We start from the raw sequence: 20765 nt of genomic DNA on the forward strand, positions 1-20765 counted from the left end.
CAAAAAATGAAAAATCACAGCCTGGCTACAAGGCTTCGAAGGAGTGTGTAACACTTTTACTATGTAGCAATGCTTCTGGAGATTACAAGATGAAGCCTCTCTTTATTTATCATTCACAAAATCCTCACCTGCTTAGAGGTTTAGATAAAAATTTTCTCCCTGTTCATTGGAGATTCAATAGAAAAGCTTGGATGACAAAAACTATTTTTGAGGATTGGTTTAAGAACTGTTTTTGTCATGAAGCTGAAAGGTACTGCAAGTCATTAAATCTTGATTTTAAAATCTTGTTGATATTAGATAATGCACCTAGTCATCCAACAGCAATGAGTGATTTGTGCAAAAATTTAAAAGTTATTCATTTATCACCTAATACCACTTCCATCATCCAGCCAATGGATCAAGTTGTAATTGCATCCTTTAAGGCATATTACCTACGAAAAACTTTTTCACAAGCAATAGAAAAGACTACAGGAGATGAAGCTATGACTTTGACAGAATTCTGGAACACATTCAATATCAAAAATTGCATTGAGAATGTCAAGTAAGCATGTAGTGAAGTATCGTCTAGCAACCTGAGAGTGGTGTGGCAAAAGATAATTCCTCATTGTGCAAATGATTTTAAAGGATTTGAAAATGAAGTAACCTGTTATCAATGACATAACGAAGCTTGGCTTCAATCTAGGACTAAAAGAAATTGAAAAAAGGTGATGTTCAGGACCTGCTTCAGTCACATGATAAGGAGCTAGATGATGAAGATCTAATTAACCTCAAGAGAGAATGGGCTTACGGTGCTCAAATCGATAATAATGACGAAGAAATTGACATGGCACCGAAGGAATTTACCCTCGAAGAAATGGACGAAATGTTTAGAATTGCTGAAAATTTTAAAGAAAAAAAATCTTGAATGGCAATCCTAATCTTGAGCGATCAATGAAAGTTCGTCAGGAAATTGAAAATTCCATCTGTTGCTACCAAGTTTTATACGAAGAAAGAAAAAATTCCACCAGAAAACTCTACATCAATTTTTATCCAAGAAAGAATAATCTTGTTTTTCTAAATGAACCTTCATTTTTTACTTAACACATTTCTTTTTTTACTTCATATATAAAATTTAATTAATAGATTTGAAAAATTCTTGGCAATGATCACCCATTTTACATGCATTATTTATTCCGATTATCTTGGATTCGATTATTGAGGTATTTTTCGTGGCAACAGTAACCGCGATAATCGAGATATTACTGTATACCATTTTGATCTATAATGCTCAGAGATTTCCTCATTAAAATAAACTGCAGTAGTCATATTACTTTTTGGCACAAGTGCTGCTTTATTAAAGGACCCTTAAAGAGTAAATCTGGTATTATATTACACCATATACACAAGCTACAACAACCAAACAGACACATCTGTTAACAGTAATATCAGGTGGGACCACTAATGGATAGGTGACACAACATACAGCCTCCCCTGTCAACCACTTTTTTTTTTTTTTTTTTGTGGTGTGGCCTCTTTCTACAAAAGCAGCTCTGATGTACCCAGCAATCATTTCCATTGCAAAAGGATATCTTCCTAGTTGGAGGAAATATGTACTAGATCCAATATGTCATAGCTCTACAGACTTACCCACTCACACATAAGCAGATTTTGCTAGTTAATAACTACAGACTGAACAACATAATTTTTAATTAATTAAAAAAAATTCTAAACAAAATCTTTTTAATTTTAAGAAGTTTTTTTTAAAAAGAACAATAAACAATGTCTCTATGATAACATCTTCGATGGATATAGTGTATCACTGTTACAGGTTTTTAATTTTTCAGGAAATGATAATTTATACTAGAATATTAATTGAAAACTTTAATCAATACCTTCCTATATTTGGGACTGTTACACTGCCATCTTCTGGGATCACAAAACAGTGATATGTACATGCAGGCACTAACACTGTGCAAATGAGGCTGAAGAAAGGCAACTGAAGTAGCTATGTATAACCAACTTATAAGTTTATTTACAAAAATTACCATTACCAGTGTGGAGTGTCATTGTCTAGCATGAGTAAACATAATTATATGTTTGAATATCCAACGAGAGGAGGGGGTGGAAAGAGGGGAAATTAGTTCCACTGCATAAATAAGGCTCCAAGACTCCAACAGTAGTCTTGGAGCCTTCATTACATAAAGAAGGCTCCAAGAATGCTGTTGCAAATTACTGACCAATCAGCATATCAGGAGTCATCAAGGTATTGAAGAAGTAGGTCAAGAGCAAAATACAGGAATGGATAGATGGAAATGGGAATACTGTATGAGGGATAGCTCATGCCTCAGTAACTTGCTCACATTTTATATTACAGTAATAGCTGAATTGGATACTGCTGGACTTTGCTAAGGCCTTTGACAGGATACCACATGGAATTCTATGGAATTCTAATCAGCAAACTGCAGCACATGGGGATGGATAGAGGGTTGATGGGATGGATGGGAGGATCGTTGATGGAGAGATATCAGAGAGTAATTTATTCAGGAGTAGAGTCCAAAAGAATGCCTGTGAATAGTGGTGAGCTGCAAAGTACTGTTCTTGGACCAATGCTATGTAATTTGTTCATTAGTGATATAGGAAAGGATCTGAGAGGAACTGTTCATTTATTTGCCAATGATGCAAAGTTGGGTAGAGCAATAGTGAATACACGATGTCAAAATTTTGTACAATGATTTTGAAAGATTGGCAGACTGGGCTAAGGAGAATGTCAGTTTAATGTGGAAAAGTGTAAGGCTATGCATTTTGGGGTGAAAAGATAAGCTGTAATATACTGATTGGTGGAACTGTACTCCAGGAAATTGATGAAGCCAGAGATTTGGGTGTGTTGGTGGATAGGGAGTCGAAGTTTAGGGGGCACATAGCAAAAAGTGGCTAAATCAACTCATCAGATCACTTGGTTACTGAAGAATACTTTGATGAGCAGAGACAAGTAGGTTATTATTTCTCTTTATCGAGCCTTGATAAGACCCCTTATTCACTACTGTGTGCAGATCTGGGCACCAGGGTTTCTTAGTGATGGGAGGAGGTAGAGAGGATCCAGAGGCGAGTGACCAAGAATGGTAGCTGGTCTATGGAATGAACTTTACAAGAACAGGTTGAAGATTTATGGGTTACAGAAATTGGTTGATAGGCAGAAAATGGGTGATATGATTGAGACATTTAAATTACTGAGGGGGTTTTACAAGATTAATTCATAGGAAATTTTTCAGAACAGGTCTGGTGGTGGGTGAACTAGGGGCCACCCATGGAAACTGAGCAAGGGTGTTAGAACTCGGTGTTTTACTTGGAGAGTGGTGAATGAGTGGAATAAGCTGCCAGAGTCTGCTGGGAGAAATTCTTAAGCAAATACATTTTCTGTTTGGCATAATTTGTCAAATCCTGCACTACTGATCCTACCACTAAGGTAGTAGATGATTTTCAACTGCATGGAAGCTTGAAGTGGCAAATACCAAATAGGTCTCCAGAGCAGGGGGTTCTAGTTTGCCTCTTTCTCTTATCCATACAGTAAATGAGGAATATCCTTCATGGGCATGTCCAAACATATTTAAAGATTCAGACCCTTCATTTCTAGAATACATCAATAAAAACGGTGGTACCACAGGCCATTTGCCAGACAGTACACAGACCCAAACCTATTGGTAATCAGTGGGTTCTAGTAAGTTTTGTTTACTATGCTTAATATGGCCCTTTTGTTGACATTAGGATTTGAGGAAGGTTTATTTCAACTCCAGTGTCATTTTCATTTATTGGGAATATCATTTTAAATTTAAAATTGAATGAAAAGCTAGTATATATATGGTGAGAGGAGATACTCTTAGACATGACACTCCCCTACATAAAGCAATTAGTCTCTTTTCCATGAGGCTTTGAAAGTGCCTTCTACATACCATTAATCTGTGTTTTACTGCAAGGACAAGAAAGGTCATAGTGCACATTACATAGGCTATAGCAATACATAAAGTAATAAAAGATAACGTAAGTAAATCGCATGCTATATACAAAAAAAGTTTAAAAAAAAAAACGAACAAAATCATTATCTACGCAAACTGAATTTACAATCTAATGCATTCTGTAATAAAAATAAAAAATGATGGTACAGCATGACAAAATTTCATGCCGGCTGGGGCGTCGCCCGGTTAAACAAGGCCCCCGTTGTTTTCGCCAGGGAACCAGGGCGAACAGCGAAAAGTCAGCTACTGGAACAAATCTGAAAACAAACCCCAACTCAACATTACCAGAGTTAAAGATCGGTACTATCAACGTAAGAAGCCTGAATGGCAAAGAAATGGAGCTAGCTGAGGAATTAGATAAGTACCAGATCGACATAATAGGGGTGACTGAAACAAAAAAGACCAAAACTGGTGAGATCTTTCTGAGCAATAAATACAAAATGTTATATTCAGGCAATAACAATCAAGGAAAAGAAGGAGTAGCCATAGTATTCAACACAAAATACGAGGCTAATCTTCTTGAATGGCAGTCAGTCTCAAGTAGAGTAATGTGGGCAAATATGAGAATGGGGAACTGGACAATGAGACTTATTTGTGCCTATGGTCCCACAGAAGGTTCTACTAAGGTAGAAGTGGAGGAATTTTTTGAGGCTTTAGAAAAAGCAACTGACACAATGAAAAAGGAAAAGTTGGTCCTTGTTGGGGATCTAAATAGTAGAGTAGGAAATGATTGTGAGACATACAAAAATATTTTGGGAAAATTTGGAGAAAAGAGCAAAGCTAATAATAATGGCAAATATCTGTTGGATTTCTGCTCAGGACATGGACTGGTTATTACTAACACCATGTTCCAACATAAAAATGTGCACAAATTCACATGGAGAGAAGAGGCTAGGAATAAGAAAAGTCTCATTGACTATGTTATTGTTGATAGTGATGTTTTCTCCCTGGTGCAGGACACCAGAGTGTACAGAGGATTTGAAATTGGAAGTGATCACTATTTAGTCTTGAGCAGGATAAAATTGAATTTCATATTGAAAAGAATAACATGTAAGAAAGTTTTAAAGCGAATAAAAGTTGAGCAGCTCTCAGATGTAAACTGTAGACTAAAATACAGAAATATTATTGAAAAGAAAATGAAAGAGTTTGAGAACAGGAATCAAACCTTGGAGATTCAGTGGCAAACTCTGAAGGAAACATTGATTGATTCTGCCAGAGAGGCATGTGGTGAGGTTGTGTGCAAAGATAAAAAAATCAGAACTCCCTGGTGGACACAGGAAGTTAAAGAGGCAGTGAAGGAAAAGAAGAAAGCATATCAAAAGTTCCTGGCAAATAAGTCAGCTTTTACTCTTACAGAATACAGAGACAAATGTAAGAAAGCTAAACAGTGTGTAAAACTAGCTAAACAAAAGTCATGGGAGGACTTTGGCAAGAATATAGAAAATAAATATCAAGAAGGTGGCAAAATATTCTGGAGGTTGTTGAAGAAGCTTAGGAATGGAGGAAAGAGTGCTGTAAAAGGAATTAGAGATGATAAAGGTGAAATGAAAACAGGAGAAAAAGATATCCTTGAAGTATGGAGTAATTACTTTGAAAAACTGCTAAATGAAACAAGCAGTGATGACAGCACAGTGATAAAAAACACTGACCAGGCATGCAGTCAGGAATACATATCCATACTTGAAGTAGAAAAAGCCATCAAAGGCTTGAAATGTGGAAAGGCAGCAGGAGTAGATGATATTCGACCAGAAATGCCGAAGTATGGTGGTATAAGAGTCTTACAGTGGCTGCACTGCATAGTTCAGAAAGCCTGGACAGAGGGACGAATTCCCGATGATTGGAGTAGAGCTCTCATAGTACCCATATATAAAAAGGGAAATAAAACTGAATGTGAGAATTACAGAGGTATTTCCCTACTGAGTGTTCCTGGCAAGATCTATGCAAGTATACTTGAGAAACGGTTGAGAAGAATTGTGGAAGAAAAGCTTGGTGAAGAACAAGCTGGATTCAGGCCAAATAGAGGCTGTCAGGATCAGATCTTCACTTTACGCCAAATAGTCGAGAAAGCATGGGAATATAACAAAGATCTGTATTTAAGTTTTGTCGATTTGGAAAAGGCATATGACAAGGTGCCAAGAGAGAAGCTATTCAATACGCTGCAGTTATATGGTGTCAATGGGGCATTATATCAAGCAATACTTAGTCTTTATTTGAGTTGTGAGTCAGCAGTTAGAATTGAAGGAAGTACAGGAAGATGGTTTAATGTTAAATCTGGTGTGAGACAAGGATGTACATTATCCCCTCTGTTATTCATTATCTATATGGATCACATTATGAAGGAATGTGGTATTAAACCTGATATCAAAATTGGAGTTGTTAATGTCAGCTCTTTGCTTTATGCAGATGATGTTATACTTCTAAATAAATCCGCTACAAGTCTGCAAGATTCTCTGACTAAATTGAATAGCTGTTGTAATAGATATGGTATGAAGGTCAGCAATAAAAAGACAAAGACAATGAAAATAGGCAGAATCATTGAAAATGTCAACTGTGTCGTGAATGGAGAACCGGTGGAAGAAGTAAAACATTTCAGCTACTTAGGCACAATTTTTACTGAAGATGGTAAACTAAATATAGAAATAGACAACAGAATCAGCAAAGCCGGTATCGTGGGAAGTCAATTGAATAAATTCATATGGAATAAGAAAGAAATTAGTCGGAACACTAAATTAGCTGTATACAAGACTGTGTTCAAACCAATTTTAACTTATGGATCTGAGAGCTGGGTCAGAAGTAAAACACTTGACCAAAGACTAGAGACCGCAGATATGAGAGTCCTGAGAAAGATTAGAGGCGTGAACAGATGGCATCAATGGCAATATCATATTAAAAATGAGGATATTAGGAAAGAACTTGACATTGTCAGCATCCAGGAATGCATTAGCAGAGCTAATCTCAGATGGTATGGTCACTTAAATAGAATGGGAGAGGAAAGATTAGCAAAACAAGTGTTCTCTGCCAGGTTGGCAGGAAAACGACCCAGAGGAAGACCAAGATATAGGTGGATTGATACGGTACAAAGTGCCTTAGACGATAGAAATATAAGATCTGATAATGTTGGAGTCTTGACAAGTAACAGACTTATTTGGATGAAAATTGTAGATAGGAAGTTAGTAATGATGTAATTTTTTCATGTAGTACTATCATATCCTGTACACCCCTTGAGGGTACATGGCAGGAATTTGATGATGATGATGATGATGATGCATTTTGTAAAAATTAATTCTTTGTAAAAAGTTAATATCATGCAGCCTGTCTGAGAAAGAACATAAAATAAGATGAGTATTACACTTTTCACAAATATATCAGTCTCTTGCCCTCAAATAAGAATGCACAAGATGACTATATGAAGTCTAGAAATTGAAACTTTCTTTTCTGCCTCTATATAGACTACTCTAGACTACCAGTACTCTGTTTTGAGATTACCTCATGTTGATGAAGAAAGTTTATTTTTTCACTTGGTTAGAGTATAATAAAATTAGTTTAATCCTTTATCCAAGTGTGAGCAAACAAAGTTTGCACCTGAAGTATCTTCAGGACTAGGGTAAAGTGATACAACACCAGGGCAACTCGTTGCAAAGGTGGAGAAAGCTACCAACACTCCTAACTCGGTATCTCCTATAATGCAAAACACATCTCCTTGCGGATATGTCTAATGCTATGCATTAAAGGAAGGGCCACTACCCAGACTAGTTTCGACCTTTATTGAGGTCTCTTCAGTGGGAGCCAGGCCCTAGTGGAAATACCAGGCAGAAGCATTAGCAGGTCATCTCTACCTATAGGAGTTGCCAAATGGTGTGCCACCCTTTTTTTAATAAATTACTCTGGATTTAGAGAAAGATGTTGAAAGTTTATTTTTTCACTTGGTTAGAGTATAATAAAATTAGTTTAATCCTTTATCCAAGTGTGAGCAAACAAAGTTTGCGCCTGAAGTATCTTCAGGACTAGGGTAAAGTGATACAACACCAGGGCAACTCGTTGCAAAGGTGGAGAAAGCTACCAACACTCCTAACTCAGTATCTCCTATAATGCAAAACACATCTCCTTGCGGATATGTCTAATGTTATGCATTAAAGGAAGGGCCACTACCCAGACTAGTTTCGACCTTTATTGAGGTCTCTTCAGTGGGAGCCAGGCCCTAGTGGAAATACCAGGCAGAAGCATTAGCAGGTCATAGTTTTGCATTATAGGAGATACTGAGTTAGGAGTGTTGGTAGCTTTCTCCACCTTTGCAACGAGTTGCCCTGGTGTTGTATCACTTTACCCTAGTCCTGAAGATACTTCAGGCGCAAACTTTGTTTGCTCACACTTGGATAAAGGATTAAACTAATTTTATTATACTCTAACCAAGTGAAAAAATAAACTTTCAACATCTTTCTCTAAATCCAGAGTAATTTATTAAAAAAAGGGTGGCACACCATTTGGCAACTCCTATAGGTAGAGATGACCTGCTAATGCTTCTGCCTGGTATTTCCACTAGGGCCTGGCTCCCACTGAAGAGACCTCAATAAAGGTCGAAACTAGTCTGGGTAGTGGCCCTTACTTTAATGCATAACATTAGACATATCCGCAAGGACATGTCTAACACATATCGTTGCAAAGGTGGAGAAAGCTACCAACACTCCTAACTCAGTATCTCCTATAATGCAAAACACATCTCCTTGCGGATATGTCTAATGTTATGCATTAAAGGAAGGGCCACTACCCAGACTAGTTTCGACCTTTATTGAGGTCTCTTCAGTGGGAGCCAGGCCCTAGTGGAAATACCAGGCAGAAGCATTAGCAGGTCATAGTTTTGCATTATAGGAGATACTGAGTTAGGAGTGTTGGTAGCTTTCTCCACCTTTGCAACGAGTTGCCCTGGTGTTGTATCACTTTACCCTAGTCCTGAAGATACTTCAGGCGCAAACTTTGTTTGCTCACACTTGGATAAAGGATTAAACTAATTTTATTATACTCTAACCAAGTGAAAAAATAAACTTTCAACATCTTTCTCTAAATCCAGAGTAATTTATTAAAAAAAGGGTGGCACACCATTTGGCAACTCCTATAGGTAGAGATGACCTGCTAATGCTTCTGCCTGGTATTTCCACTAGGGCCTGGCTCCCACTGAAGAGACCTCAATAAAGGTCGAAACTAGTCTGGGTAGTGGCCCTTACTTTAATGCATAACATTAGACATATCCGCAAGGAGATGTGTTTTGCATTACAGGAGATACTGAGTTAGGAGTGTTGGTAGCTTTCTCTTAAATTTAATAATTTTATTATTAACCTCATGTTGATGTTTCCTATCAGGAATGACACTGATTAATTAAATTTAATTGGCCTGTCTGTAGAGGAGACTGAAAAACATATGGAGAAAACAAGCTACTAGCAGAAACAGTCATTTTCACTTGATTCTAATTGTGGCTGGTATCTATAGTTTAACATTATGGATCTTGATTTGATACAATAATTAAAGCATCAGATTTGCACCGTACATAGATGGGCAACAAACTCAGCCTATATAATCATTCGTGCATTTTTGGTAGTGCTTTTTTTTTTTTTTTTGTATGCAATTGGCATGCAGCCGAACAGCATAATTACAGACATTCAAGTGGAATCTGACTGGAAACAAGGTGGGCAGGAAAAATGGCAGCACAACCAACAGAGATCTCATTTCTAACTATTCATATGGGCAGGTAAGAAATCAGTGTGCTCTTGTATTCATTCAAAGCTTCATTTCTCGAGACACTTGTGACATTAAATGAAGAATTATAAACACATTAACACAAGAATATTTTAATGTTTGCCAAATATTTCAGTCTGAAACTAACAGACTATCCTCAGTGGCTTGATAGGAACAGTTTTTACAAGGTGGAATACAAACAATTGATCATTCAAAAGTAGAACGAGACGCATGATATTACATTACTAAGCATTAAAGAGAGGTAAATGTCATATAATAATCTTAATTTATAAATTCAATTAAAGATAACATTAGACCAGTGGTTCCTAACCTTTTCGAAGTCACAGAACATTTTGATTATAAGAAAAATTTGGGGAACACCAAAAGCATTTGGGTCATCAAACTAACAATAAAAATATGGATGGGCTTGCCTTTTATAAAAATAAAACTTATTTTAATAAGTTTTATAAAAATAAAACTTAGACCCGATATCACATATTAGACCTGAGATATAGCTAACCTCAATTCTTTGTCTATATATATTAGTAAGTCTTTCACACTTTTTAGTTTTTATATTGGTTAATATTGAGAAACTGAGCTTATACAAATATGATGTTGAAACTATAACAAGATTTTCAGTGCCCTTGTGGAGAGAGCTGGGTATTCAGTTTGAAAAAAAATCTAAAATTCCTCATGAGTTATTTCAGAAAATTTCATTTTTAGAGTGCAATCCATTGACAAGGTAACTAATTGTTCTTCTTTTAACAAAAATTCACAATCCGATGTATTAACGGTGCCAAATGGATTTCGTATCCAAGTCATACTTGTGTGTATTTAAAGAAGGAAAGTAACTTGAAATCTTTTCTTCCAATATTGTTAAATGTTCTGTTATAACAGAAATAACTCTCTCGACATTTTTATTATGGAGTGAAGGAAGCATATCTATTGTATTTTTTTCTGATATAGGTTTTTCCAAAGAGATACTTTTTTTCTGAAGAGCTGACAATTTGTCAGTGGATGTCAAAATATTTTCATTTTTCCCTTGGATACTTGTATTAAGGCTATTGAAGTAATTAAAAATATCAGCTAAATATGCCATTTTAGCACACCAAATATCATTTTGAAGATATTTTTATAAAAGCATCAGTACCTTCATTTTGAAAAAACAGGCCAATTATCTTTCTTAAGTTCGAAAATTCTTACCAGCATTTTACCTCTGGATAACCATCTTATTTCAGTGTGCAAAAGCAAAGATTCGTACTTGGCTTTCATAGATTATGCAAAGTTTTTTTAAAAAAGGTGTGGTTTTAAAGGTCTTGACTTGATGTAATTTACCATATTCACAACTTGGTCTAGCACAGGTTTTAATGTTGCTGGTAATTTTGAAAGTAGGGATTCTCTGTGCAAAAAACAGTGCTTAGATATAATGTTTGGGTTTATTTTAAAAATTTATGGAATTTACAACTGTGTTAAAAAAAATTTTTTTATTATCCCGACGTTTCAATCTTTACACCAAGATCATCACCTGGAGAATACATCAATATACAAGACAAGCTGAGTTACATTATTGACTGTAAGCTAAAGAAACAATGATTTGATCACATGTTATTCTACTGGCATGATCTCTAGTGAAAAAAAATTAATAAAAAAAGTAAATATATAAAATACATGAAGCTAAATTCTATTTACGATGACAGGAATAAACATTCTTTCAGATGGTTTTCTTTCAATACAATTCACAATTGAAATTGAAAAACACAACATACTCTTCTGGATACACTTGTCACACGTCTTCCCTCTGGCAATCTTTCCTTCACTGTTTACCGGAAACCGACAGATACGGGACAATATATACACATAAACTTCTACCACCACCCAACACAAAAACTAGATGCCATCAACACGCTAAAAAACAGGGAGCAGATGATCTGTTCCAACGAACAGGCACTAAAAGACGATAAAATTATCTTTAATACTTTCCAAAAAAAAACAGATACAGCCAAAACACTATTAACAAAATTCTCTACAAAACATCAATAAAACACAAAGACAAACCAGACTACAGTAAAACTATAACCATTCCCTACATTAAAGGAACATCAGACAAAAAAAAACAGTACTACAAAAATACAACCTCAAAGCCACCTTTAAACCTCCTGCAAAATTAAAACGCTTACTCAACTCATCCAAAGACCCACTCCCCCCACTAGCCCACCCTGGAGTATACTGGATTTATTGTACTTGCAACATACCATATATAGGAGAAACAGGATGCATAATTACTATCAGACAAAAAGAACATAAACGGCACATTAAACATAATAATTATGGTGAAGCTGGCCTTTTTAATCATGCCGTGAATTCCTTACACAGAATTGACTGGTAAAGCACTAGCTGTCTACATCACACTAAAAAATGGTATGAACGGAAATTTAAGGAAGCATGTGAGATTATTATCAACCACCCCAATCTGAACGATAATGATGGTCTAAAAATCCCAAACATATGGAAGGTATGCATTTTTGAAAATTATGGAGACAACTACCGTGTTTGAATAAAAACTTTAGTTTAATATAACTAAAATCTACAATTCGACGTTTAGACCTTTATGTCAAGGTCATCTTCTGGAGTGTACAAATATACACAAGAAACAAGCTATACTACAATCAAACTGGTTCGTTAAAGACACTGACCAACTGCTACCACAATTGTTGGCCTGACTTCTGGTGGAAAAAAAAAAAAAAATACAAATTAAAAATAAAAATTATACATCAACGCTAGAGTCCTATTATTTGTGTTGTCTTCTATATACATATATTAGCATCATTCCAGCCAGTTGGAGTGGAATGGTTTCTAATACTAGCGGATTGGCTAGAGTCCTGACTTATGTTGAATCTTTCATATTAGGTTGGCTGAATGTGTGCCATCCAGATCCTTGGAATTTTCATACCATCTTTGTTATTGATATTTGGGTGGTTTATCAGGATTTCGCAGGATTCCTTAAATTTTCTTTCGTACCAGGTTTTTGTGCGGTGTAAGGAGCAGGTGCTTTTCCAGTTGATTTGGTGTAAGGTGTTAAGTGCTTGGTCTGAGAGGCCTGCTTCACCATAATGGTTATATTTGATGTGTCTAATGTGTTCTTTCTTGCATATAGGGATTGTCCGTCCTGTTTCTCCAATGTACGGTAAGTTACAGGTGCAGCGGATGCAATAGACTCCAGGATGTGCTAATGGGAGGAGAGGATCCTTAGAGGAGCTGAATATGGTTTCAAGTTTAGTGGGTGGTTTAAAGGTGGCATTGAGGTAATAATGTTGTAGGATTCTGTTGATTTTTTCCGATAGCCCTTTAATGTATGGGATGGCTATGGTTTTACTGTAATCTAGATTCGTTTTTGTTGTGTTTTTATAGAGTATTTTATTGACAGTATTTTTGTTATAGCCATTATTTATGAATGTGTCACTAATGATTTTTAGTTCTTGTTTCAGGGCTTGCTGGTTAGAGCAAATAGTTGTGGCTCTGTTTTTAAGGGTGTTAATGACTCCATATTTTTGTGCTGGGTGGTGGTATGAATTCTCATGTATGTATTGGCCTGTGTGTGTCGGTTTTCGGTAGACCATGAAGAATAGACTGCCTGAAGGAAAACGTGCAACTAGTGTGTCTAGGAACAGGAGCGAATTTTGGTTTTCGATTTCGATGGTAAATTGTATGCGTTCGTGTTGTTTGTTTAGGTGGCTGAGGAATGTGTTTAGCGTTTGTCGCCCGTGTGGCCAGATCACGAACACGTCGTCGACGTATCTGAGCCGGACTGTCGGTCGTAGCGTGGCAGAATCAAGAGCCCTTTGCTCAAAGGTTTCCATGTAGAAGTTAGCGATTGGGGGGGGGGATAATGGTGAGCCCATGGCTGTACCTTCCTTTTGTAGGTAGAATTTGTTTTGCCACACGAAGTAACCGGACTTTAGTACGTGGGCAAAGAGGGCCGTAATGTCGGGCGGAAATTTGTTCTGTAGTAGGAGAATTGTGTCATTGATGGGGACATTAGTGAAAACGGCAGAAACGTCAAAACTGACTAATAAGTAGTCTTTGTTGAGTGTTACGTTTTTGATTTTGTTTATAAAGTGTTGTGTGTTTTTTATTTAGGAGGGGGAATGACCTACCAACTCCTTGAGTGTTGCCGCTAATTTCTTGGCTAGGTGGTAATTGGGACTGTCTATTCCTTCCACGATTGGTCGAAGGGGCACATTTTGTTTGTGTATTTTCGGAACCCCACATATTCTGGGGGGTCGGGCGTAGTGGGGTTTGAGTTTTTTTAACCGTGTCTGGTGGCCAAGAAGTGATGGACTTTAGTAGTTTTTCTGTTTTACCCTTTATTCTTTTTGTTGGGTTATAATTTACCATTTTATATGTGTTGTTGTCGGCTACTAGTTGGTTCATTTGCAGTATGTATGTTGACCTGTCAAGGACAACAGTGGCACTGCCTTTATCCGCTTTCGTTATTATTATGTTTTGTTTGGCTTTTAATGATTTAATTGCTGCTAATTCTGTTTTAGTCAGGTTGTTCTGTTCAAATCTGCTCTCCAAGCAAGGTTTAACTAAAATCAATAACTGCTGTTACAAATTTGGCATGAAAATCAACAAAAGACTATGAAAATAGGGGCAGGAACATTGAAAACATCAGCTGCATCCTGATTAGAGAACCTATAGAACAAGTAAAACATTTCAGATATTAAAGCATAATTTTTACAGAAGGGAGAAAATTAAATATGGAAATAGACTACTTATCCAAGTTCATATCATATAGTGGGAAATCAGCTTAATAAATACAGAAATTATTCAAAAGACAAAACCAGTTATATACAAGACTGGGTTCCTTTGGATCTTCTTCTTGCATTCCAACAAGGGTTTCAGTTCTCATTCTTTTCAAGTGACAATACCACTTGAGATTAGAAATTTTATAAAACCCTTGTTTGATAAGCCTATACAAGACCCAGAGGAAGAGTTTGATTGATGTAGCCTTAGAACACAAATATAAAATCTGACATTATTTGAATCCTGACAGATAAAAATAATTTTTGCCAACAGTTTTCCTCCAAATTAAACTTTTCATTCTATACTTTATTATCCTGTACATCTCCCCTCGCATATACTAATTTTTTTTTTCCTGCAGACTTTCTCCTTATGATTTCTATTGCTTCATTTTGCTTCATATATAGATAAAATAAATTCAAACTTCTTAATATTTGCAGAAGAATATAAAAGCAAAGTATGATATATAACATTTATAATAAATGTATAGAGAAATATAAGTTGGGTACATACTTTCACATACTCATAGTTTAAACAAACAAAGATTTTGACCTTTTTTTGTATTATAGCAATAAGCTTAAATACAGAATATTTTCCATTTTCTGTTAATGTTAGACTCAGTGGCCCTCACGCTATAACTTGGTTTCTTTGAAATCTGATGGGGTGTTACTTTTATCTGCTGGCATGTTATTCTGTCAGTTGCATATCTTTTTTTCTAGCCAGTTTGTTGTATAAGGTGAAAAGCACACGTTATCAGGAGGAAAAACACTGCCACTTGTTTATGAGACCAGCTAATGCAGCTTTCAGTTGAAAAGTCTTGATAAAGGTTCTTTGCAACCAATTGGTATTGTGGCTAAAGAGGCTCTTCACACAATACATTTAGAAAGATCATCTTTTTGATAACAACTGCTAGTAGATTATTAGCTGAAGAGATTTAACAAATTAGCATCTTATTAATTGAGGTATAATTAAATAGCAAGGCATTTCAGGACCAGTTTCAATAATATCAGGTTCAGTAATTTCGCCTGCAGTTTTCTAGTGTTTTATCATTTGATGCCCACAATGGCAGGTCATGTAGAATGAAGTAAATATTTCATTTCCACTTTCCATATGACATAAAAGCTATTTACATACTACTGAGACCATGAACTGTTTCCTGAAGACAACACTTTTAAATGGTATCATCTTGAAGTACATTATATAAAATATATAAAGATTTTAAGGATTTTTATTTTAATTATTTAAAAAAACCTCAACCTGAAGCAAAGTTTTAAACCACTTTTTTTTTTAAATAATCAGTGACAGAAATTACACATTCTCTACAAATATATTACAGTGGAAAATTACACTTTTCTCTTTTTTAAGTAGCATCTCTGAAATACAAGTTATGCCCCCCCCCCCCATCCCCATTCTTTGCCAATGTTTTTGTCATGTCTTCCCTTATCCTTCTACTTTTAGGATCTGGTTGCAATGTTATTCCGCTGATTCTTCTAGCATATTCTATTTTCATCTTCTTTCTCAAATGATTTTATTTGGTTTCATCTATATTCTCTCAACCATCCTTTTGGGTTAGATATTTAGATGACATCTTTTCAGAGTGGCCTCACAGCAGAGATTCCTTACCTTCTTTTTTAGCCAAAATCAATTCCTTACATTCTCATATTAAGTTTATCATGGAGATTAAAAAAGACAACAAGTTATCCTTTTTAGACATCCTCCTGATCTGCTCACCTTCTGGTATTCTGACAACAACAGTTTACAGAAAACCCACTTTTACTATTACATTCTCAAACAATTCTCAGCCTTATCAAAAAACAGGAATCATAAAATGTTTAATTCGACGAGCTAGAACTAAGTGCTAAACTCCCCATGAATTACAGAAAGAACTTTCAACTATCAAACATCACATGAAATTAAATGGCTTCTCCGAAAAAACTACACAACATCTGTTCGATTCCTACAATCCAATCCAGAACAACAAAGAAACAATACGTAGAGCTCCAATTCCATATATTTCCAGGATTTCAGAACCAATTTCAAGAATTCTGAAGAAATATGATTTAACAGCCACTGATATCCCTATTAACAAATCCACCTATTTCTCCTCTTCTAAAGATAAATGCTCAACTATGTCTCTGCCTGGTGTATATATCAATTTCCCTGCAGTCGTCTCTCATACTTTGGACAAAGAGGACGTTCTATAGAAAAAAGAATACAAGAACATCAATCATACATTCTTCACAACAAATCCGATAGGTCTGGATTGGCACAGCACAGGATAAAGACAAGCCATAACATTCTCTGGTCCAAGACTTGCCTTCTACACAGATGTTGCTATAAATTCGAACATCTATTCAAAGAGAGTGCTGAGGCCTTACTTCAACGCCCTAACGTGAATCGAAATGACTGTATATCTTCGTCAAAAGTATCTAGGATAACTGCAGGTAACTTGCCTGTACTTGAAAAACATGTATACTGATTATTACTGGGTGCTTCTGTTTATAGCAATAAAAATTCTTACAAATAAGCAGTAACTTAATCTTAGGAACAGCATTAGGGTTGAAAACTTATGAAATTTATAATTAAATTTAAAGGTAAATAATGACAAAGAATAAAAATAGAGGAACAGTAATTGGTGTTAATACAGGAAATTGCAAGGAACTTTCTGAAGTTTTAAATTAAATATATAAATAATACTTACTAAATATATATATATGCACATTCATTTTCATCATCATCATAAGGTTGTATAAACAGTTAAATGTGTCAAGAGGATAACTGCATGATCACTGGTAAGAAGTAATTTATAGTTCTGAAAAAAATGCAAATTTAAATAAGGTGAAAAATATTTAATTTCAAATTTTGTGAATCTTTATTTGATGGAAATTTATCTCATAATGAATATAATCCTATATTTACAATTTAAAACACAGCATTATGTTAAATGGCCACTTTATCAGGAAAAGCATTTAATAACAAGTTAGCTCCTCTTTTGCCTTAAGAACAGCCTGTATTCTCTGTGGCATTGATTCAACTATGTGTCTAAAATATTCCTGTGGAATGTTTGTCCATGCTGTCACAAAGACATTGCCTAATTGTTGAAGACTGGATGCTGGCAATGTTGCTGCTGCAAACTACTCATTCCACTTCATCCCAGAGATGCTCTATTAAGTTGAGGTCTGGGGACCTGAGCTGCCCACTGAAATAAAGGAAATTCTCATGTTCTTCAAACCACTTCAATTTGCTTTGCACTTTATGGAGATGTTTGATAGAAATACCCATTTGACAATGGGTAAAAACAAGTGAACATGATCAGCAACAATGTTAAGATAGATTGTGGCATTCAGGCAGTATTCAACTAGTAATGGGAACCCTAACATCCATTAAACCCCTGCTGCCAGCATGAGCTACTTAGAAGGAAGAGTCTATATGGCCTCATATTGTTACTGCCATATTGTGGTTCTGCAACCGGTATGATAAAATACAAACTGAGACTTGTCAGACCATGACAATTTTTCAGATGTTAGCTGTTCACTGTTGGTGATCACATGCCCACTAAAGTTACATCTTCCATTTTTTAGCTGACAGCACTTGGACCTAGGATGGTTGTTTGCTGTTGTTCCATCAGTGTATAATGAACAGTGTGCTCCAAGATGATGTTCAGTTGTCACTACTGTTGTACTGAGCTGTGATTTGACTGGCTGTCCTGTCACATTTCACAATCACTGCCATTCTTCTCTGACCATTAATGCAGCAATGTGCCATTTCCATCCAGAGAACTGCCAATGGCTTGAAGATGTCTAGTTGCTTATTACACCATTCCTAGTTTAAATAATGTTTAAACATTATTATGCAAGAAAAGCCCAGAAGAATAGATGTTTGTGAAACACTGGCAACAGTATGTCATACCAACAATCACACCATGCTCAAAGTCACTTAAGTCATGCCTTTTACCCATTCTGGCACAAAAAAACAGAACCACCACATGCCTGATTTATATAATCAACTGGAGCCACAGGGACAGTCTAATTTCTAAACAGGGAAGTTCCTAATAAAGTGGTACTCAATATATATATATATATATATATATATATATATATATTGAGTGATGCAACCTCCAAATGTAAAAACCAACAAAAATTTTAAAAATTATTTTGAAGGAAGATGAAAAATCCTCCCTCAAAATAACGTTTTGTATATTTTAGTTTTTTAATTTAAGCATTAACGTGTATTTAGAAACTAAAATTTCTGAAAGTGAATATGACGATCCAAGAAAGATATCAAATACTGTACTATCTGAAAGAAAATTATGAAAAGGTCAAGTTTTATTTTGTTTTTTTAAGGTTTTTATTAAAGTGAGAGAGCACTGTTTTGAATTTGTTATCCTCCAAGATAAAGTAGAAACCCAGATTTCTACTTTATCTTGACAATAGTTCATGCCAAAGCAACATAAGTTTAAAAAAAAAAAGTTCTGTCAGTTCAGTGGAAGTGAAAAAAAGAGCACTAATAAAAGGTGAAAATATGGTCATCAGGATTCAAACAATAAATAACAAGGCAACTCATTCCAAAGATGATCATCACACAAATTCCTGATATGTATTATTATTATTTATACTCCATGGAATCAAAAGACTCACCACAGGACACCCACACTACCTATTAATACAATACCTATCATACATCTTAAATTTATTCAATGTTGGGGCACTCATAACTACCTCTGGCAATCCATTCCACTCATTTGCGACTCTCTCTAAGTAAAGAACCTAGTCCACGCATACCCTTACCACACCACACTCTTAGACAACTTCCAAGTGTGACTCCTTGTTTTCTCCCTATGTATTGAAACATTTCTTCTATGTCCATGTTATAGTATCCCTTTAGTAACTCATAAGTTTCTATTCAGCTAAACTCTGCAATCTACATACCTTTAATCTATCTGCACAGGGAACACATTCCACAGACCTGTCATGAGCTTAATCACTCATTTCTAAATCCTCTATCACCTCCGATTCCCTAGAAATGCATGTGACCAAATCTATGCACAGTAATCAACATGTGGCCAAATCATAGCCTTATAAAGAGGGATAATGACCTCCATATCAACGTGTGGGTACTTATCAACAAGTAGCTACTTTCCTTGTCAATGTGATCAACATCCAAGTAATCCTTTCAGCTATTTTGCAAACTCTCACAATATGTCCTCTGAATTTCAAATATCTATCCACTATCACCCCCCCCCCCACATCCCTAGTCTCATCAATCTCCTGTAATCTAGTTCCATCAATATGATACCAAGTATAACCCTTTCATGACGAAGTGCATTAGTTTGCATTTTACAATATTAAATTGAAACCATTGTCTTCTCTGCCTATACTGCCAATTTATTTAAGTTATCCTTCAAGATATCTATATCACTTTTGTCAATTAATGCTCTTCCTAGTTTTGCATCATTAGCAAACAACTAAATAATGTCTCTTCTCTCAAATCTTTTGCTAAATCATGAATGTACAAATTACAGTATCCTCAAAGGGTGTACAGAATAACCTAATCGCACTATATCATTAATATACATCAACAATTTTCCTCCAAATTAATTAACCAGCTATTTCTCAAGACTCCAATGTTGTCAGATCGTATCTCCGATATTTCATATATCTACCCAACCGGCTTCCCACCTTATTACTTTCATTGTGTTGTCTATTTCCATATTTATTTTTCTATCTTTACTAAAATTTGTGTCTAAATAGCAGAAATTGAAAAAAGAGCACTAATAAATTTTCATGGTTTTTCTTTTCATTGCTGATTTTCATACCAAATTTGTTACAGCAATCATTCAATTATTCAACTAATTCTAAAGTAATCCTGAATACAGTCTCTCCCCCCCCCCCCAGAAGCTAATGACTTCACATCAACTGACTTTACCAGACTGGTTTTGACCTTTATTGAGGCCTCATCAGTGACCTCAATAAAGGTATATATATTCCACATACACGTAATGAAAAGGTGTCACCCATTATTATTTGAATACCCTGGATTAGAGCAAATTATTATACACACCTGAAAGGATGTGTGCTTTGCATTATGGGAACTAAGGCAATTAACATGAAGTTCACTAGTTTCTGTATACAAGTAGCCTAGTTGTGAAAAAGCTTCACACACAACTTTGTTCGCTTTAAAGGATTAAACAAGAATATAATTTTTTTTTTGGCATTTTTAATTTAATTTATAACCAAGTAAAAAAAC

The 20765-nt window shown here is 35.5% G+C and overlaps 1 protein-coding gene across 2 annotated transcripts in view; it reads right to left on the minus strand.

Annotated features, from left to right (window-relative positions):
* Positions 1-20765, minus strand: part of mus301 (mutagen-sensitive 301) — a 108260-nt gene that overhangs the window by 35946 nt on the left and 51549 nt on the right. For both annotated transcript variants that reach the window (XM_090415674.1, XM_090415665.1), the window contains exon 3: positions 17221-17331. The gene's annotated coding sequence lies outside the window, so the exon portion shown is untranslated. The remainder of the gene's footprint in view (positions 1-17220; positions 17332-20765) is intronic.

The sequence above is a fragment of the Typopeltis vanoorti genome, chromosome 1, assembly GCF_054136105.1.
Source record: "Typopeltis vanoorti isolate ZY-2024b chromosome 1, IOZ_Tvanoo_1.0, whole genome shotgun sequence".
NCBI classification, from domain to species: domain Eukaryota; kingdom Metazoa; phylum Arthropoda; class Arachnida; order Uropygi; family Thelyphonidae; genus Typopeltis; species Typopeltis vanoorti.